The following is a 22225-nucleotide window of genomic DNA, read 5'->3' on the forward strand; positions in this document are numbered from 1 at the left end:
AAATGATGTTTATTGGGAGGAAAAAAAAAATAAAAATCTTTCCCACTGATTTGTAGTGACAGCTTTTATAGTTTTCCTCTCTTACGTTCCCCAGACACAAGAAAATTTCCTCGTTTCGGTTGCCACTGCCAAATCAGCCACATCAGCTGCACTCGCCTTCAACCCCCATGGCCCCATGGACAAACGTGGGCACAGCATCCCAAGGAGAAGCATCACCACCATTGCACCCAGGAAGAGCTTCAGGAACCTGCTGAGCATCTCCAGCGCTCCAGGAGCAAAGGCTCTTCCCAGTGTTGCTCCATTGTGTTGTTGGAATTGCGGTCACGGAGCCACAAGTGTGCTCATGGTCAGGCTTGAAGGCTCTGGCTGTACTGCCATGAGCTGACCGTGGCGAGCAGGGGGCTTAATAAAGCACAAGAAATGCAAAGCAGAGCGGAGAGCGGAGCGCCGTGCCTGCCCTGACCAATTTCTGACAGCCCAGGAGGAATTGGGATGATTTCAGTTTGGTTTTAGCATTATTCCTATTCCATTTAGCTAAATAAATAGAGGCTGGGTTTAAACTAATTTAATCGTGTGCATGCAGCCAACTTGCACAGCTGAAAGCAAATCATCATTTTTATTGAACTGGTGCGGCTTGAGTTTTTAGAGTCTGTGATGAGATGAGTTTTCAGAGGGCTCCCTGCCCTTTTCACCAGGGCAGTAATGAACTGCTTAATGGGGAGAAATGAGAGAAAGTACCAAAAAAAAAAGAAAAAAAAAGGATAGGTAGGATAGGTGACCATGCAGCCAGCTTTGTAAGAGAAGCCCACACTGACAGCAATTTGCCCTGGGCTGGATTCTAGACTTAATAAGTTTATCTGCATTTAGGATTTAACAGGATCTTCCCATAAAGGTTCATGACACAAGAACAGCTATTTCAATGGCAATAATGTGAAAACAGGTATTAAACAAATATTTGAGATCCAGCGTTGAGTCTCATCGGCTTACAACCAAGCCTAATCCAGGCGGCTTAGGGCAGCGATGATACCTCCCAGCACTCTGCATTTCCCCCCGTCCATCTTCCAGCTCACTCCACTTATACCTGTAGGACTGACCACATATCAACACTTGGGAAAACTGCTCATTTCTGGGAGTGACTGAGTATCTGTGTTTGCAGAAACTCCCTGTTTGCTGAAGGCAGGGATGCAGCAGGGATGCAGCCTGGTGCGGGCTGCGATAACCCGGCGGCGGCTTGGTGCTTTGCCACGCCATTACTCACGTTTGTTTACTGCAGGAAATTCATCTTTTTGGCTCATGCTGGGGATTAATTAATGGTTATGGCTCCTGTGACCCTGTGATTAACTCATTTTCACATAATTGCTTGAAGACAAAACGAGGTATTAGTAGCTGCTCTCCCTCCCCATCCCTGTTTGCCATGGCCTCTGGAAGGGCTCAGCAGTCAATAAGAACTTGGCTTTTCTTTCCTAATTTATTTTTTTTTTTGCTTTCCCCTGCATTTTCTTTGCATATTTCTTATAGATGCAGAAGAAGAAAGTCAATAAGAATCAGAGTTAAGAGCACATTCCAGCAGAACCCTGTTGGCCTTCAAGACCTTTAGGATCTCCACGTCAAAATGAGACCAAATGTTTCAGATTTACCATCAGAGGGTCACATTGCACAGCAAACACAGAGAGATGCAGCATGTGGGTGGGATGCATCCTGCACCAGATTCCTAACGTCCTTGGAAGGAATCAGAGCAGTCATAGAATCATAGAATACCCCGCATTGGAAGGGACCTACAAGGATCATCGAGTCCTGGCTCCATAAAGAACCACCAAAAATCCAGCCCATACATCTCAGAGTCCAGCCAGCCATTCCCATTCCCATCCCACGCAACTCCCTCAGACAGACCCAACCACAAGGGATGCTCAGGTTGGAGAGCTGGTCCGCAGATCCCAAAGTGACCTTCTGCAGCTGTCCCTGTGCCAAGCTCCTCCTCAGGTCCCTCCGGCTTCCAGCAGCACAGGGGAGGCTGAACCTCCCTCCCAGCCTAATCCTGGCCCTTTGGGAAGCACCTGGAGCTGCTCTCTCCCCTCCCATAAAATCACTACAATCCGAGATTACTGAGCAAATACACCCAGCTGGCAGAAATAATAAGCACTCAGCAGGCAGTCAGCAGCTCTGCTGGGCTTCCCTCTTCCCACACCCTTAATCTATTTTTCATAGGGAGCCTTCGAGCAATTTAAGCCACCCTTTCAAGCGGGGAGCTTTAAATTCACACACCAGGACTTGTCCCTGCTTATCCCCAGAGGCCACCAGCATGGGACAAGAAGGAGATGGTGCTGTGATGTCCATGGGGTGGGATGGCTGGGGAGGACGAAGGGCTCAGGATGCTGATAAAGTTGGTACTGGCCATATAAATTTGGAAAATGTGGCCATGGGGGATTACAGTGTTGGACTCCCATCCAGAACCAAGAAACTGTGGAGCATGGGACCCTCTGCACAGTGCAGAGAAGGACCCCAAGGTGAAACTTTGCCTCAGGGTCATCCCTTGGGCAGGAAAACCCCGTTAAATGAATGAGATGCATCTCCTTTCTCTGATAGAGGTTTCCATTGCACGCAGCCTATCTTGAACAGGCACAACAGGAATGAGAATAAAGTTTAAGTCAAGTAATTATTTCCTTAATTTCTCTTCAGCTTCAAATGATTTGGAGTGCCAGAGGGTTTTTTGGTTTTGGTTATGGTTTGGTTTTATTTTTCTTTCCATTTTCATCCTATTCTTCCTCTCCCTCTTTACTGGTTCTAATTGTGTCATTAGTAATTAATGACTTTGGAGGGAGACATTTTCTTTTTAATTAAATGAAGAAAAGAGGAAAGCTGTAGGGGTGCACGCATCATTCCACCTCTCACATGGACAGGGATTTCCCTGAAGCAGATTTTCTCACTTCCATCAATTGGAGCCTTCTGGGCTGGGACCATTTTCCATGCCTGTTTTGGGAGCTTCATCCTCCGACTGCCTCCTCGCCCTCATAAGGACCTTCAGCACCTCTATCATTTGGTGGCAGTATCATACGGTTGGAAAAGGCTCTAAGATCATCTAGTCCAACCACCATAACATCCCCACCATGCCCACTGGCCACGTCACAAAGTGTTGGTCCCTCCCAGCATCTGAAGAACTCTGTAGAATCCCATCCCACTGGTGCTCTAGATGCTAAAGCAATAGTAAAGCCAGCAGTGGAGCCCAGCGCTGCTACACTACAGTTGGCTTCAGCCCAGTTCCAGCACTGTGCCTGCCTTGGGGGTCCCTGAGCATCACTTCCAGCAGGATGGATCCCTCTGCAGCAAGGATCCTCTCTCTGCCACCCAGCACTGGGAAGGAGGTGCAGGAAACAGCATGTCCCAGCTCATCTGGTAAATGGCCAATTACTCCTCCTGCCGACGCTTGCTGCTCCGTCCAATTCATTCCATTTGTCATTGTTGTTGGGAGTGGGAAGGAAGACCATGGTGCTGAATGGGAACTGATCTCTTGGATGGAAGCTGGGCTGGGCAGGCAGCTTAGGCTCTGGGATGTACAAATTACTCCTGCACGCAGGAGGCACGGGCTGGATCCCAGCATCCAGCCTCTCTGAGCCACTGGGAGCACTGGGTCTGCATTGAGGGGAAGCATCGGTAGGGTGCAACTTTTGGGAGAGGATGACAGCTAAATGCCTTCATTGCAGGTTTATTAACATTTCCCAAATCACTTTCAGCTGTGGTAGAAGAGAAGGGGCAGCAGGGATTTAGGAGAATAAAGGAAGGCCCATGTCTGCACATGCAGTGCTGTACCGGACACAGCAAAGCACAGCTGGAAGGAAGGATAATTGGCCCTAAATTAGCAGCTGATGTGCTGGCACCAGCTCCTGCAAACAGCTTGGAGCAAACACCTGCCCAACAGTCAGAGGAATTGAAGAAAAAAACTAAAAAACCTCAAAACCTAGCATGGAGTTCAGTCCCATGTCAAGAATACAAAAAGAAACGAGCATGAAAGAGCACAGGGCATTTTCCAGGGCCATTATCTGAGATTCACAGCTCCTCTCAGCACATCATCTCAGCTCCTGCTGCCTTCCTGGAAAAGCTCCACAGAAAGTGAGGAAGAGAAGAGAAAGAAAATGGAGAAGGGAAAAGATAAGAGGGGATCAGGGTGTGTAGGTGGGAGATGCTGCTGGCACCAGTGGGGAACCCAGGGATGCTGAGATCAGAGGGGAGCAGGACTGAATTTTTGCCTTTCTGCTGGTTACAGGCTAGAAGGAGAGCTGGGGTTTATGGGACAGTTTACTGTGGTTTTGGGGCTGGGAGAAGGGATGAGGAGAGGAGCTTGGGGATCACGTTCTGTGGTCTTTCACCATGGGATGCAGAGCTGATCCCAGCTGGGACAGGGAAGTATGCCTGTTCCTGTTGCATCACTACAGCAAGATAAGAGAGGTTTCATTACAGAAATGGGGAAGCACACCATTGGTCTTTGGCAGTGATCCCATTTGGGAGCCAGCGTATAGAAGCGATACAAATCCAGGACCTTGAGGGATGCTGGGGCTCCCTAGGCTCTGTTTCATGGTTGACCCGTCCCCAAAGATGGCATGAGGCATCTCATCCTTCCTTCACTTCAGACAGAATAAAACAGAACAACAGAGAAGAAATAACACAAGATGGGGGGAACCTCACCACAGAAAACATGACAAGGGACAGGTGGCACAGTCACCCCCCAGCAGTGTCCCATGTCCCCATGGTGACACCTCCTGGCCTCGTGTTCCAGACCAAGGGCTTCTCCGCAGGGCAGCCGCAGCCCAGTTGGTCTCCTCCTTCCACCCCCATTTCCTTCCTTTTTTGCCCCATTTTTATTTTTGCAACTCTCTGGGAACCTCGCGTTAGCTGCAGCTTGGAGAAAGTAATCAAGCTATTTCTAGGCAGAGAACTAATTTAATGCATGGATGACTTTAGCTCAAAAGAAGAAATAAGGACAATCAGGCATCCTAAGGGAGCAGAATAATAGGGTAATTTGCACAAGATAAGGAGCAAGGGGGGAAAAAGGACCACTACTTCTTTTGAATAATCTCCTTTATCAATCTCCTTTCCTTGTTGCGATGCCCACCACCACTGGGTTGCACCATGGCCCACGACAAGGTTTGGTGCCTCCATGGGGCTCCCACCTGGGCAGGAGGGGATTGGGAAGTGAGGTGGATATGGGGATATTTGGAGAACTGGGAAAGGGTAAAGGAGGTGCCGATGTCCCAGAGCACAAGAGAAGGAAGAGAAGGGAAGGCATGGAGAAGCCCAAAGACATCCTTCTGGTAGTGAGACCAATGCTTGGAGCTGGCTGATCAGATGGGGAAGAAACAAATGTCAGCACGAAAATCAGCTGGAGGTGAAACACTGAAGTTTTCCTTTCCAGATGTGTGAAATCTGAGACATTTCCACTTCACCAAAATGCTCTGTGACTTATTTTCCCTTTCCCTTCACCAAGAAAATCTGATTGAAAGCAACGCTTGCAGGAAGTTTCCATTTTCAGAAAACACTTTTTCCCGTCAATAAAACTATTCCCACAGAGAATTTCTGAGCTGTGTGTGAATCTATGGGCAAGGCCCAGTGCTGTGAGCCCAGGTCACCACGGTCAGGGCAGGGCTGCTCTCACTGCAGGAAGCTTTTCTGGCTGATTTTTCTCACTTTCATCTTGGATCAGCTCCCGTCACCGTTATTCCCCTGCCCGGCTGCGGCCTCATTGCATTGATGGGGAGAAAAAAACCACAAAGTAGGTCAGAGCACCATTTGTCAGCTCCTTTGCACCAGGTGGAGTGAGTGGAGCCAGCAGCTTAATGGATGGAGCTCACTTGTGAAATTACCCAGCACAGAAACATGTGTACCTGCAGGGCTCGGTAGCATGAGGAGAGGAGCTGGGAGCCCATCACAGCCCATCTCCTTCCTGCTCCCTCCAGCTCTTTCCCACTGCTTCCAGATGTGCTGATGTGCTCTCCCTTCATTGTGGGATGAATCTTCCAAGCCCTGCAGTGCTGTGCTTGTGGCTGACCCCAATCCAGGGATGCCCTCGCTAGTTCGCTGAACTTTTCTATTCATACAGGAGAAGTGGGGAGGAGATATTTCATGTGTTTGGTAATTTCTTGCCCTTTTACAAAGCGAAATTGGATATGGGAAGGAGTGCATATGAGGGAGCAGCTTTAAGAAAAAGCCTTAATAAAGCATCTTCCATAAGACATCACCCTTGTAAACCCCTCCCAAGTGTTGGCAAAAGGGTGGAGTGTGGGCTCAATAAATCAATCCTTCGGGCTTTCAGCTAGATGGGGTCCCATACTGTAGCCCCCACTAAGGGGTGACCACCAGCACTGCTCTGAACCCAAGGTCCTCCAGCCCCATAGAGGTGATGCATGGGGCACTGGGGATGGGGACCAGTGATGCTGGCAGCTCACGTGATGCTGAGAGGAAGAGAAACCCCAACCCCAGCCCTGGGTCTGGGCGGGCTGGGAAAGGCCCCATGGACTGAAAGCGAGAGTGCCAGGAAAGGAATGTAGCATCTTATTAGCAAAGGCCATCTGAGCCTCTAATTAAAATTTGCCTAATGACCTGGCTTCTTCGTCATTTTCACTATCACAGACGTTAATTTAAAGTGACAGGTACTTAGGCAAAAACAAAATTAATTTCTCTTTAAAAAAAAATATTAAAGCAGCAGAGCCCATGCCAAGCTGTGTCCCCACCGTGCATCCCACGTGGGCAGCACAGTGCAGGAGGGACAGGACTGAGCCACATGTTGCTGGTGCTCCTTCACCCCTAGACCAGCTGGAGCAATAAATCCAGAAAACAGCATCCCAGTCTCCCAGCAGCCCCCACTGCTGTCCCCAAGATGAGGCAGCTCCTGCGTGGCCCAGGGATATGGATGCTACATGTCCCCTTGTCTCCTGCACCACCAGCCCTGCCTGTCCCACATGTGCCCATCTGCAGGTCCATCTGCCAGCACGGGTGCATGCAACAAGATCTTGTAGCTTGGCTGCATCCCTGCATACCCCTATATAGCGATGTCAAACCATTCTCCTACCTCCCACCTCTTGCAGACAGGAAACCTGCCAATGTGTTGCTCCTCTGGCACTGCACTGCTCCTCTCCTGCTGTGTTTCTCCTCTGCCATTGCATTGCTCCTCTCCCACTGCATCACTTCTCTCCCATTCATAGAATCATAGAATCATTGAGTTGGAAGAGACTGTTAAAGGCCATCTGTTCCCACTGCTCTGCAAGAAATAGGGACACCCACAGCCCTGTTGGGTGCTCAGAGTCCAGCCTGACTTCAAATGCCTCCGAGGACGGAGATCCACCACATCCCTGAGCAGCCTGTGCCGGTGCCTCCTCTCCCACTGCAATGCTCCTCTCCCACTGCAATGCTCCTCTCCCACTGCAATGCTCCTCTCCCATTGCAATGCTCCTCTCCCATTGCAATGCTCCTCTCCATCCTTCTCCTTGTTAAATCAGAGGCTCCAGTGGATTTAGTGTTCAGTGTCTGTACTCCATACCTCATCGTTCATGCCACATTGATTCTCAATTCCAGCCCTGTAGGTTATTTAATTGGGCAGATATCCCTTCAATTTTCTCCTCCAGCGATATTATTGATGGCTGAAGTCTATCCATTTCTTCGCACGGGGCTTCAGAAGGAGCCTGTTAACAATTATAACAATACTCAAACACTTTGCTCTCAATCGTACTTCACAGCCCCAAATCTCAAACAATCCATTAAGCCCATCTTGGAGGCATTAATTGTTCCAGGTTCAGCCCTTCTATCTACAGCCATTGCTTTTCGTTCTCCATTCCACGGCCGGCTGCTGGCCACGGTCACTGGAAGCAGTGATGTGTGCCAGGTGAAAGCAGCAGGGATGCAGGATCCTCTACCCCCAGAAGGAGCCCAAGCCCCAACCAAGGGATGTTCTGCATGGAGCACACGGTGCTGAACTGTTCTGCCCCCATCACACTCAGCGCCCTAAAGGGCAGAAAAACACTACATTTCAAGCTTTACCCTTATCCCTTAATTTTTGATGGATGCAGCCTCAACCTGAAAATGAATATTTTACCACGGTATAAAAGCTGAAATTGCGCGAATTAATTATACTTAAATATTTCACAGGGATGAATAGCAGGTGAGGGAGGGCCACGTCGGGGCCGTGCCAGGCAGAGCTGCGATGGCCCAATCCCTTCCCTTTGACTCCCAGGTGTGGGCCTCCCAGCAGCTCCGGTTGGGACCTTTATCCCAAGAGAGTTGCCAAAACCCTGGAGACACCAATAGCCGTAACAGAGAGCTTGGCAGACACCAGCGGATGCAATCAGCGGGTGTCACTCCCTGATTCATTCATGCTTCTGCTGCTTCTTTCTGCATTGCCACATGCCAGCCTCAGCAGAGCGCTGGAGAATCCCTGGAGCCGAGGGCATCAGTGAGAAGGAGGAGGAGGAGGAGGGGGAGGAAGAGCGGCCACCGGAGCGGCTCAGGACGGAGGTGTCTGTGCAGGGAGTGCAGCGGGGGAAGCTCAAACGCCATCTGCTCTGCTTGCCCTGCACCCAGCAAAGCGGCGCGCTGCTCTCTTTCCTGGATGCTAAAAATACTCCCTTAAAAAAAAAAAAAAAAAGAGAGGAAAAAAAAAAAAAGAAAAAAGGAAAATCTGGAATAAAAAAAGGAGATGGGAAAATGCGAGGAGCATAAACACAGCCATGGAGGCCAGAACTGTCCCTGCGCTCTTCCCACTGCGTCAGCCATCTTTCCCTATTTGCTCCCCTTCTGTCTCACATTTTTTGGATATTTGGAGATGTTTATTCTCCAAAAAAGTGGTGTTGCAGTGGCATTGGCTGCACAGGGAGTTGGAGGGGATCACAGTCCCTGGAGGTGTTCCAGAACTGTGGAGATGTGGCAATGAGGGACCTGCGGTCAGTGGGCATGGTGGAATGGGTTGAGGTTGGACTTGGGGATCTGAGAGGTCTTTTCCAACCCTATTAATTCTATGATTTAGGGCAGAAACATGCTATTCATGGTTCACTCCAGCTATGGAAACAGGCACACGTGCACAGTTATCTAACAGAGCATTTGCGGATGGGAACTTGGCTGTAGGTGGGACCCATCAGGGGGAGGTTCAGCAGCAAACTCAGCAGCTGCTCAGCCCACAGCCTCTCCATCCCTTTGCCTTCCCCATATAATCCCCAAAAAGCCATCATCTTTCCTCAGTGTGTCACTCAACCTGCATGATTTGCCCCCCAAAACCACCAAAGCCTCACAAGTGGGGATGTCAAGCAAACCCTACTCACAGAAGGTGCAAAGGAGTTCAGAGCTGGGGAAATTCTGTGAAATTCCCCTTCCTTGGGCAGGGAACAGGAGGGAGGGAAGGAGAGGGGAAGGATGAAAAAATCTCTTCCTGGGGAAATTAAATTGGACTTCAGATTTACGGGGTCTTCATTTTGTTCTGGTGATAATGAATTAAGCTCTTGCTGGCAGTTATATTGCTGCAGGAATAAGTAGCGGTTAAAAGCACTTTTGGAAACTATGACTTTCCTTTTAAAGCCACCACAATTTACATTTAATCCATTCATTAATTCATTTATTTATGCAGCTCAGGTACACATCTCGCGCCTCCCTGCCTTCCTGGGATCACTGACATGCTGCTCCTAAACCAGATGGCTCTGCAAGGACCCAGGGTAAGACGTCTTCCTGCGAGCATTGGGCTCAGCACCACACCTCGTCCCCAATCAAGACCTTGCCAAAACCTCCCTGGGACTGAGGGCATCCCACATCATAGGATCACAGGATCATTAGGGTTGGAAAAGACCTCTCAGATCCCCAAGTCCTATCCCAGCCCACCCCACCATGCCCACTGACCACATCCCTCATTGCCACACCTCCACAGCTCTGGAACGCCTCCAGGGATGGTGATCCCCCAACCACACTGTGCAGCTGTGCCACTGCTTCACTGCACTTTCAGACAAGAAATTTTTCATAACATCCAGCCACAGCAGTGGATCTGGGCCCAGACAGTCTTTAAGGTCGCTTTCATCCAAAGCATTCCGTGATCCTACAACATGCAGAAGATGCACGTTGGGTCGTGTCGACCGCCTGCAACAGCCCTGGGGTCAAGGCCTATCTATAACATCTTCCAACATCACCTTGGTTCACACAATCCAGCACAGCAGGAAGATAACCCCAGTGACCCCACACTCACATTCTGGCATGTGCCATCAAGTCATATCCCTGGCCATAGAGCATGCTGAGCTGGAGGAATTACAATGGAATTTCCATTAGCTATAAATCCAGTTCACAAAAACCCAATGGCCTCCGAGCAGCCCTGTGTGCAAAGCCATGGGCAGTGCCCCCTAAGGAGGGCCATGTTTCCCCCAGCCTCGTGCTCCCAGCCCTGGTGTCACCTGGCACAGCTTTGTGCTCCTCAGCCAGGAGCTTGATGTCAATGCTGGCTCCGTCAAATCCCGCTGGGCAGCTGGCAATAGGATCCCAAACCTTGCTGTAATTTATATGGCAGTTCTCGTTACTTCCCTTCTCCAAAGACTTGTTCAATAAATTACCAGTTTATGAATTCCAAAGTGTTCTGTGCAGCCTTGAACAAAAGGGAACAGGAAAAAAAAATACAGCCCAGACCAGCTCTAATGGCAGAGCTTTTCATCCTGGAAAGAAAGCTGTTACTAAAATGAAATCCCCACGTGGATAACGCTGCCTTCACGAGCCAGAGGACCACAACACTGTTGCTGTCACTGGAGGGCTCAGAGCATGAGCTGGGGTCACTACGTGGGAGCCTCTGGATGCCCAAACACCACATGGAAATCACATGAGGTCCTCGAAGAGCTGAGACACCCGAGAGGTAGGCAAGTCTTAAGAAATGGTTAAGCTGGGCCTTTCCACTCTGCAGGGCAGCAAATATGGGGAAAAATAAATCAATACCACTACCCACTGCATCTCCACCTGCCATTGATTTATGGCCCTGCTGAAAAGCCTTGTTGTCCACAATTATTGGGCAGTCAGCTCCCATTTGCCATGATTCCATCACCTCCCCTTCCCACCCAGCAGAGCGCATCCTGTGGTGTGTGGGGCCGGGAGGGTCCCAGGGGGCTCAGCTGTGTGGTGGGATGTGGGCAGGGTCAGATCTCATCCTCCAAAGGGCTGGGATGGCAGCTGGAGCCCAGGGGCACCTCTGAGAGCATGAAAGGTAAAAAGAGCAGCCAGGTGGGTGTGAGCAAAGCCAACCAGAAAATTACATTTTGCCCCGAGTGGCTGAAAATTCAGCTTTATCTCGTAAGAAACCAGAGGCTGAGCACAGGGAGATTCCCTTCCTAGCCTTCTTGAAAATCTTCCGTTTTGCTCTTTCGACCATTTCTATCATATGTCACTCTGACCCAGGAGGTCAAACTGATCCCATTGCCAAGGCCTCAGTGAGAGCATGAGCTGCTGGAGGAGCTCACCAAGCTGTGCTGCATTATTTCAGCACTTCCTTTGGAGGAAGAAAGGTTGTGTCAGGAAATAATCAAGAGCCCAGAGCATCAGCAGCAATTCTTGGGGCAAACATGGGGCTGTGACTTCTTCATGAAGTGAACCCCCTGTTTGGGAGATGGGGTTATAATCCTTTGTAGGATGCTTCTCTCATGTAGTCATACATCTGGGGAGTGCACTAAGCAAGTGCTGCTTGCATCTGCAGACCAGACAAAGTTGGATGTGAAAGCTGGCTAAACTGAATTAGCAACACATTGAATCATAGAAGCATTTCAGCTGGAAGGGAGTCCCAGAGGCCATCTGGTCCCACTCCCTGCAGTGCACAGGGACACCCACAGCTCCATCAGTGCTCACAGCCCTCCAGCCTGACCCTGGGGGTGTGCAGGGATGGCACCCCCTCCCCATCCCCCCCATGCAGTACCTCACTGCCCTTACTGAAGATAACTTCTTCCTTACATCCAGCCTCAATCTCCCTTCTGTCAGTTTGAAGCCTTTCCTCCTTGTTCAACCACAACAGACTCTCCTAAAGAGCCCATCCCCTTCTTTCGTACAGCCCCCCTTTTAGTTTAGACTTCATTTTGGTAAGATACAGAGATATTGTGGAAGGTCTGATTGCAGAAGTCAGCCTTGAATGGAGTACTTCAACCTAAATCAACTTGTGGTTAAGTGAATGAACATGTGAAATATGCCTGCAACTCCAGGAGCTGGGTCTGAAGTGAAACACACATCAGGAAACAAAAGGAAGGGCTTAGTGAGGTCAGCTGGAGAGAGGTCATGGACATGAATACACAGGACATCTAGAGCTGCATGCAGTCAAGAGGCGTTAGAGCTGCAAGAAATTCTGAGCAGAGGGAAAGGGGACTAAAAATAAAAGCTGGCAGAGAGGAGCAATAATGGGCTGAGCAGTCACTGAGAGAGGCGTTGGGAGGATGCAGGGACCCTGCACAGATTGGAAGGGAGAAGTCCCAGAATCGGGGTCATGGGAGCCACAGAGTTTTTGACCAAGTAGAAACTGCACAAAGTCAGAGTTGGAGCCTGCAAAAAGGCACAGACACAAAAATGCCAGATAGAGAGCCCAGGAGCTTTCCAACCTAACTGCTTGTTCTTCCTCTCTTTGTTTGAGATCAGGGAAAGGACTACAGCATAACTGGGGGCAACGCTTCACCTCAGCTTTGCAGCAAATGGAGGTTTCCCACGGAGGTAAATGCCATACAAGCAAGAGCAATGGGAGCAGCCATTCCCCAGAGTGGGGAAGAACAGGCACAAGGGAGAGCGTTTCTGCCAGCAATTGTTTTTATTGCATCAAGACAAAGTATTATTGGTTTGGAGTACAGCACATGTGGGGGCTGTATTTAAATACGAGTTACAAGCCCATTAATCTGATCTTGTAGAGGATGAGATTTCACAGCAGACTCGGATGGCAGAACTAATTGAAAGCAAGTAAATAGCAGCACAAGGGTTTAACAGAGGAGATCTCATCAGACTGGGTGAATTACCACAACCCCTTTGTCTGCAGGATCAACTGCTCTCACCCACCCAGAGCAAAAGGATCTGGAGATGGAGGTTGCAGGAACACATAGAAGAACTTGGCATGGGCTAAAACAGCAGAGATGGAGGCAGGAAGATGAGAAGCTTCAGCAGCTCCGTGCCAGACCCACAGCTCAAAAGAAGGCTTCAGAACATCTACAGGTGGGAACCACCCCTATGACCACTGCAGCACCAGAGGACCATCGCCTCTGCAGAGAAAGCTGCTTTTATTTGATCATTAAAATGAAATTCTCTTCATCTGCCTGAGGCGTACAGTGAGACCGAACCTGTCGAGCACTTCTAGCAGCCCTTGTCCCCCAGAGGAAAATTCAGATGAGACTGGCTGCAAAATAGGAAGTGAGGATATTGCACTGCAGGACTTGAGTACCCTACAAGTGGTATGAAACCGTGGTGCAACGGCAGTAAGGCCATGCACGTGGACTGCCAACATTCGCTGCATTTCTGCCAGCCCCTCATAAAAAGGGCTGGGCTGATGAAGGCGGGACCATGAGACAGCAGTGCCATGTGGCTGTGAATGGGACTCTGCATGCACAGGGGGAGAAGCAAGACCCGTGTGTAAGGCAAGGATAATGCTGTGGTTGGAGGGGACAACTTGGGATCTGACCGCCTGTGTTTGGGAGTGAGACCGTGAGGAGGGAGCCCAGCTAGCACAGCAGAACCCAGGAGGGAACATGGCTCTCAGCTATAAATACACTGGGAACTAAATACACAGAAGGGAGAAGAGCTGCTGAAGCCAGAAGACAGCTGGCATAAGGACGAATGGGCAGAAGCTGGCTGTGATGACTGCTGAAGGAAATCACAGAATCGATAAGACTGCAGAAGATCTCAAAGATCCCCAGGTCCAACCCCAGCCCACCTCACCATGCCCACGTCCCTCAGTGCCACATCTCCACGGCTCTGGAACACCTCCAGGGATGGGGACAACCCAATTCCCCGTGCAGCTGTGCCACTGCATCACCACTCTTTCTGAGAAGAAATTATTCCTCGAATTCAACCTGAAACGTCCAACTACTCCCATGGTGGATGCTGTGATTGCAAAGACTTTGCCCAGGAAGGGGCAGGAGATGCTGGATGTGATGGTAGAGGAATGAAGTTGGTGGCCTGTTCTCCTCTACAGGCTCATGGCCAGCAGCTGCCACCTGCTGAAGAAATCCCAAAGTGGCACCTGCTCTAGGATGTCCTGGGCCTCTTCTGAGTGGAGAAGGAACAGACATTATTTAATAGTGAAGTCTTGCCCACAGATGCATTGCATACAAAACCTCCCCCGAAAACAGATTGTGTTTGGTTTCTGTGTCCTTTTGTTGTGAGAGTGAGAAAATGGGCTGCAGGAGAGGGGCAGGGTTTGGGTTGGGGAACCATGGCAGGGAACTGCTGGCTGTGACCCCACGTCCCTCTGTTCCCCTGGCACACATGCTCTGAGCTGCCAATCAAGCTGCTGTGATGATCCTAATTGGATTAGGAGGGGAAACACAGCATTTCCTGGATCAGAAAGAGCAGACTGTTCAGAAAGAGCTGAGCACTCCTGGCACAGGGCATGAATTCCCTTTCCTGCCTGCTCTGATCCTCACAGCCTGTCTGGGACCTCAAATTTCCCTTTGCCTGCTCTAAGTGGATTTCCATGGAGCCACATCACCACGATCTCTGCACCAAATTGATTCTGTGGGCTGAGAAAGCCGTCTGCAGAGCAGCCAAAGATGTCCTAAGCCCCTGGATGAGAGCCTGAGCAATCTGCTCTGCATAGAGAGGGCAGAGGGCAGACACAGGGCTGCCCTGCAGGCTCATGTTCTCCTTTCTGCTGCCTTACAATCATAGAATAACCTGAGTTGGAAGGGACCCATAAGGATTCATTAGTCCCTGCTGCACATCAAGAAGCACCCAATTAAGCACTGAGCTTTCAAGCTGACTTCTTTGAGTGCCCTTTACTCAGGTTAGATGGCTGCCAAGATCACTCACTCATAACCCACCCACGTACACCCACTGAGCTCCCTATGCCATGGAGCAGCAAGCTCCTACATCTGGAGTAGGGCTCCTGCTCCATAGCACCCTGTGCCCATAGGCTCACATGAAGGTTTTCATAAAGCTGCACCTCTGTCCAAAATCAGCATCTGCTTGGCTCCAGCCTCCTCCCTCAACACACATCTCCATCACCATGGAAACCCAGCAGTGGGAGAAGGGTTGCCTGGCAACCAACACCCAGCTGGACCACACTGCTGACCCCCAGAACTGCAACCCTGGAGGGGTTTTGGTGCTGGACCTGTGATGGGGACAGTGAGACAGCATCCCAGCCCTTGGGAAGAGGTGGGTAAAGAGAGTCCTTGCAGCATCTGTGCTTTTGCAGCATCCCTAGGTGGATCCCTCCCGTACTCTTTTGGAGGAGTTGGCTTCAATTCATGACCAGGTAAAAGCTTCATCAGCCCCCTAAAACAATCCTGTGATGCTTCAGGCTCTGCTTTCACCCTGGACAGCAAGAGCCTGATGAACAAAAACACACTTCATCCCATGTGCACTGCCAGCCTTTGGGATGTGGAGAGATGGACCAACTTCCTTCTGGAGGTAGCAAGCAGTGAGCAACCCCATTACAGCTGATAATGAAGGCAAGGTGCACATTCTTCAGCACACAGCCTAATCTCAACTAGATGAAATGCAAAAAGCAGAAGCACTAAGGGAGAAGTCAGCATTTGCAAAAAACAGCCGGAAGAATCAGACTGGCTGAGATTGCCAAGAGATCAGATAAAAGCCCTCATTACAACCTGCCAACGTGCATGCGATGGAAATAAAGATATGGCCACAAGATAGAGATGCATGCACAGAGCCACCTATAGCCCCCAGCACAGGCTTTGCCATTGGGGTGGGTTACATCATGCCAAGTGAGGTGACAGCTGTGGTATAGCCCAAAGTAGGACAAAGTAATTTTGCATAAATGTGCACAAAGGCACAGTGCATGCAGCTGGAGAGCTCAGCAACGCCGTGTCGAGGTCTTTTTGGCTCTGGTACAAAGCAAAAGAATGCGGATAAATAAGAAAGGATGCCATAAAGCATGCATAACTCTCACTAGGGTCAGCAGAAACGCAGAGAAATGCAGAGCTGACAAAGCAGGCTCAAGCAAAACCATCTCAGAAGTGGAATGGGAAGAGAAAAAGAGGCACTGCCATCACAGGCAGCGGGAGGGAAGGCAGGGTTATGTGCTGGGGGACTGGGGATGGACATGGCCATAACACATCAGCAAGCTTCTGAATCACTGGAGTGGGCTGAAATCCCAATGGCAGCAGGGAGTCGTGGGTCTGGAATCAGAGAGTGTCAGCAGAGATGGCTCAAACTGCAGCCATCCCATCCACTGTGCTGGGTGGGCATGCAGGGACCAGGACAGATTGACATGGAAGGTCTAGGAGCAACTGCAGGAGGGGACACGGTACTGCAGGCTCTAACTGCAGTGAATTATTGAGATGTCTTCAGAGTAAGTAGCAATGATGGACTGCACAGCACGTAGGATGGGCACCTCAAGCTGAGGGATACTGGAACAAACAGAAAAAAAGGATCAACCCCAGAGCCTGGGCTGATGTGGAATGAGGAAGAGAAAGAGGCAGGCCAGAGGCAACATGGCTGAAGATTCTGGGAGTCATGAAGCAGCAGCAGGGACTTTCAGTGTGGGATTGCTTGGTAGAGAGATCACTGCCCCTTGAAATGGCCACATAAACATGGAGCTCCAGAGAGAACTGTGTTCATCTGTAATCCATGCAGGAGAGTCAGCCGTCAACAGGGAAGTGAGCTGCTCACACCCCAAGGGAGCCAGGATCTGTGATTGCTGATTCTCCCCCCAGTGAGTTGCACCATGGCACTGCTCTCTGGTGCAGTTATGGCCAGTCAGATCCCAGACACAGAGGATGCTCTCAGGCTGCTCGACAGCACCTGGAGAGCAATCACTGCCAGGCACTGATGGAAAAGCAGCTCTTCAAGGAAATGCACCTATTTCAGTGCTCCCTCAGCTCACACTCTGGCAGGGGATGTGGTTTAGTGGGCATGGTAGGAGTTGTCCTGGTGGGACACCCAGAGGCCAGGAGCAAGCCTCTGCCCAAAGAATCCACATCCAAAGGCTCAGGGATGCCTGAGGACAATCCAATTCTATCTGAAAGACACAGAAGGGCTGCAGATCCCACGCGTGAGTATGGCAGTTGAAATTAGCTAACATTGGATGTTGGGTGGAGAAAAGTCAATCAAACTCCCCAGGTGCCTGGAATCAGCTTTTTGGAAAGGGAGTGCACAGCCCAAAAAGGCCTGTGACCAAACCAAAACACTGCAGGAGTTTTGCACTGCGGTGCTTGGAGCCGCCTTCAGGGAATCCAATGCAAAGGGTCACTGGGAGGCTCATATTTTATTTATTTGTTTCATGAGGAAAAGTTCTGAGGTAGGTTTTTTTTTTTTTTTTTTTTTTTTGTGGAGGCAAGCACCTAATTGAGCTCAGGTTCTTCAACTAATGAAGAAATGAGCTGAATAATTAATTATTGGAAGATAAATTATTCACGGCAAGTTGCCATTCCAGTGTGGGAGCTGCAGGAGGGTTTTTTAAGTTATTTTCCTTATTTCCATCTTATAAAAGAAAAACGCACACATAATACTTGCTGCCACCTCAGCACACCATGGCAATTTCATCATTTCCTCACTGACATATTAAATGACATTCCCAAAAAGGGAATCCATGGGGGATCCCTCCATTAATGATGGAACTTCTCAAACTAACACAGCAAAGGAGAACATTTAACTCACACAGCGCACCTGAAGGAAACAAGAGGCCATGTGATACTGAACCAAGAATCTCACTGACATCATAACCCACTCAGATGTCACCAACCATAGACACAAACCTGCCACAAAGACCCATACCTGCTTGACCTGCACAGCTTCCCAGCACCCACAACACTGAATAGTGTTCAATTTGGGGAGCTGCCATAAGGGCCCCATAGCCAACACGACCACCCACCCTACAACAGCAGGCTGTGGGCCAGCCATGGTGCTAAATGCATCCTCCTGCCTCATTTCTTCTGTATTTGGAACATCTATGGAGCGTGTCTACCTTTTCCACTCTGCTATTTACGGTTTTACCATCTGTCTCTAACAACGCAGCCGTTTTTCTGACACAGAAATAAATCCCCCCGTGCATTTAAGTGCTTTCTTATTGTCTTTGACCCTTCTGGTCATTCATAGTCCATTAGCTTCTTTCATTTCTTCCAAGCACTACCTATATTTTTAGGTAACATTCCTTCTTTAGCATTCCCTAACACCCTCCTTAGTTTTCTCCCTCCTCCCCACACCTTTGCACTCCTGAGGATTCTGAAAACCCATCTCCACAGCACTGCAGTGGCACACTGGGCACTGCAATCCAATCACAGCTCCCACTTTAGGCAGCTGTGGGTTTTCTGATTCTCGTGTTCCCTGGTCTGTAGGAAGGGATTCACCAGCCCTCAGGCTGTGGTGGGCACAGTCTGTGTGCTACGGGATCGCCATCAGCTCAGGTGGGCTGAGCTGTTCTACAAGGCATAAAATGCTCCTCAGGTTCAACCCTCTTCCCACTCCCTGCTCTAGAACCCTCTCCCCTCAAATTACAGGTAACTTAGCAACCGGCCCCATTTGCCAGCAAAACCTGACAGCACTTAAGTAGCTTTCACCTATTCCCCAAATTTTAAAAGCCCAAATCCCCAGATCCTTGGGGTCCTGCTATCAGGGTGCCGTTCCCCCCTCCCCCCCCAGTTCCTGCAGGGCACCCAATCACCACACCAGGCACACTGGGAGATGCTGAGCCACCTCCAGGCTGCCACTAACAGCATTTATATGTGACATCTTCATGTCCACCGTAACACATCAACACCTTCCCAGAGAAGACTGATACATGCTCTCTGCTCGACCAAAGTCATTATCTGGGGCACCCCATGCTCTTCCCATTCTATTTTGCCTGGGGACGTATAGTGATACCCACAAACCACACAGCAGCTCTTGGTTAGGAGCTGCCCAAAGACTCTTGGTGCACAGTGGCATGGTCTGCAAGATCCATGATGCAGGGCAATGAGAAATCCCATGGCTAATAATGCCCTGTGCTCTGCTATTGTCATGGCATGGATATCAAACCCTCCAGGGACCCCACCAGGCCCCACGGGCACTGCAGTGCCTGTCTGTGTCACCTCTCTCCCTCCATACCCAGTGAGATGTTTAACCAAAAGAAGGAAGTTAGTGGTTTTGGTAATTTCTTTTCCCCCCCTTCCTTTAAGTGATTGAAGTGTATGAACAAGCCAGCTGAGAAAGCCACTTGAAAGCATCTCGAGTCTGGTTAAAGCTGGTTATCCATCTCGATTTGCATAATGATTATGCAAATGGAAGTTTGCATAATGTTCCTATGATCTACAATCACTTTAGGGCTTCATTGCAAGAATAGACTACAGAGAAAGCATCAAGCAGCTGTTGGTCCCCTGATGGCTGGGGCACTGCAATGCATCCCCCTCCCACCCAGACAGCTTCGGGTCCATCTGACTTTGGAATTGCCCATGGGTGTGTTTGTGTTTCTTGGCATTAATTTTCCCTTTCCTCACATAGTGAAATTTTAAAGCTCATTTGAGATAACACCTCAGAATTTGAAAAGGAGCTTCAATCGTGGTGGCAATCAGTCTTTACCTATCATGTGGAAAGTGATAGCATTATTGCCTTTATCCTCACCACAGACTTTGCCACAGTACACAATAGGTATCCAACCATTGGGGTAGGATATAGTCACAAAAGAACCATATCCTGAAAAACACAGAGTATGGGTCCACCAAAAGGAAGCGAAGTGGCAAACCATTGATGTAAATGTGTGAATTGAAGACAAACAAAAGGTTTGCTCTGTGACCCAGCTGCAGGGGTTGAAGCAGGTGCTGGGAGTCATTAAGCTGCCCCTGGGGCCCTCCCTGCCTGGCTCCCAGGGCTGCCCTCTGATGTCCTGCAGCATTGTCCATGAACCACCACAGGACCAAGGCAGAACTGTCCCCAGGCCAACCCTAAATCTGAGAAACCAACAAACCCTTCCTTACCTGTGCAATAGAAGCAGAACCACCCCCACACCATCCAAGCCCTCCTGCCCCATGCTCAGGCTCTTATAGCTGCCACCTGCCCAGCAGCACCTGTGAGAAGGTGGGACCACCTGCTCATCTGTTTGATCCCAAAGAGACATTTCCCACCCATGGGCACCCAATCTAACACAGCATTGCTCACAGCAAGGATGCATCCAGACCTCCATCCTGCCATGCTCTGCAAGAGGACCCAGCGTCAAATCTGCTGTTGGGTCAACCCATGGTAGTTCTACGGGAGCCAGGCCCCATTGGGTGGCTCATGGTGTTTGGAGACAGAGATGGTTTGGGATGGGCACAGAGCCCTTCAGCTCTCCTTAAGAGCAGTCCCACAGCCTCTCTAAACCCAATGTCCCCAGTATTGGTGTTGAAGGGACCTGATTCTGGCTGGCCTGGAGAAGGACGGTGCTCCCAGAAGAATGGAAACCAGATGGGAAATCCCCTCCCTGGTGTGGGAGAAGGAACACAAAGCCAAGAGGGAGAGCCTGGGGCTGGAGGCTGATATTGCCTCCCTTCCCTTCTGCAGTTTTTTTCTCTCTTATTTTTTGCTATTGGGTCTCCAGCTGCATCCCTGATGTGAACCATACCCATAAGCATCCATGTGTGCGTGGTACACGAGCCTACATTCGATCTTCTCCATTAGGAACTGTCACCATGAAGGTCTGGGAAGCAGACTGAGCAACCACAGTGATACTGTGGGGATAGAGGATCTGAGCAGGAGCACATTCCCATTACCAGGACAATCCCCATCTCCCTGCACAGAACCCACAGCCCCCATTCTGCTCCCAGCACTGGATGCCCCAGTGCCAGCAGCATCCAGACCCTCTCCCATCCCAACTGCTCCCACCCTCTCTTCAAAGCTCTGCAAACACTGCTGCTGAGTTCACCAACATCAAAAGCTCCATCTATTTACGTTTTACACGGCACCAGGAAGCCATTGGGATATGGTAGGTTTATTTTTCTTAAGAAGAAAAAAGCAAAACATGAATTCCTGTGTATAAATTCCTCAGCAGGAACAGCAACCCAAATAAAAGGAAGAGAACATTGGGGTTGGAGACGTCAGTTTGCTCCCCCTTGGCTTTTTTCTTTTTTCTTTAACTCCTGAACTTCATTTCTCCTCATCAACTCAAATATACTACTGTCCATTTTCTACCGAGTCCCTTCACCTTAGGAGCCCTCTCCCCCCCTTCTGTGCTCTTAGCTTCCTTTTAGCAACCCAGGGACGCAGCCGAGCCCTTTCCTGCCCTTTCCCTATTCAATTTGCCTTCAAGAGGAGACCAGAAGAGCCAAGGACTGCAGAGAAATCCCACCAGTGTCTCAATCAGAGGCATTAGTCCTCCCTGCTCTGCACTGACGGCGCTTCCCTGCGCTGGCACTGATGCATTCCTAATATTTGTGCTGAGGTCAGAAACCAAATTACTCAATTGTCCTCAGGACTGATCTTCTGCAAGCCAGACCTCGCCGCGTGGTGCATGGAGCTGTCAGCTCCTCTTTAGCAAGTTCGGCGTGTGCTCCCCGCTCCCCCATTAATCCCTGTCCTCATTAATATTTCCCACGAGGCACGTATCCGCCACCTTACTGAAGCATGGAGAGAAGGGATCTGCAGCATTTCCTCCATCCAGCACCTAACTCGAGATGAGCCTGACATCTCTTACACTGCATTCTGTGTCATTTCCTATTTAGCTCTGGGTTTTTAATGACTCCTTCCCTCCAAATTTGTTCCTTGTATACTCCGGGGGCTGGACTAATGCGCCTGAAGTTGCTCGGATCGGTTATGCTCTCATTTCTCAAACAGGGAGTGAAATCCACGTCAGAGCGTGGGTCAGTAAGCAGCGAGCCTGGACCCATGCATCCCCAGTGCTGCGGCTTGGAGGGCTGTGGCAGACCCTACATGGCACTGCGCAGGGCAAGGGGCTGTGGCTGGGTTGAGTCATGCACCTCTCGTCCTCATTGTAACAGCAAGGGGATGGAGAGAGCCAGCCCTGCTTCTCTGGTTTTTGGAGAAAGAAAATCCTGAATCAGTTCTCTTTTCATTCTGGGGCTCAACGCATTGTCTTCAGTTAATTTGTCTCACTGCCTTTTGAACCCGCATACCCTGCGCAGCCAGG

This window comes from Centrocercus urophasianus, unplaced genomic scaffold, assembly GCF_019232065.1.
Source record: "Centrocercus urophasianus isolate 14NV4802_14NV808 unplaced genomic scaffold, USGS_Curo_1.0 seq_33, whole genome shotgun sequence".
Classification (NCBI taxonomy): Eukaryota; Metazoa; Chordata; class Aves; order Galliformes; family Phasianidae; genus Centrocercus; species Centrocercus urophasianus.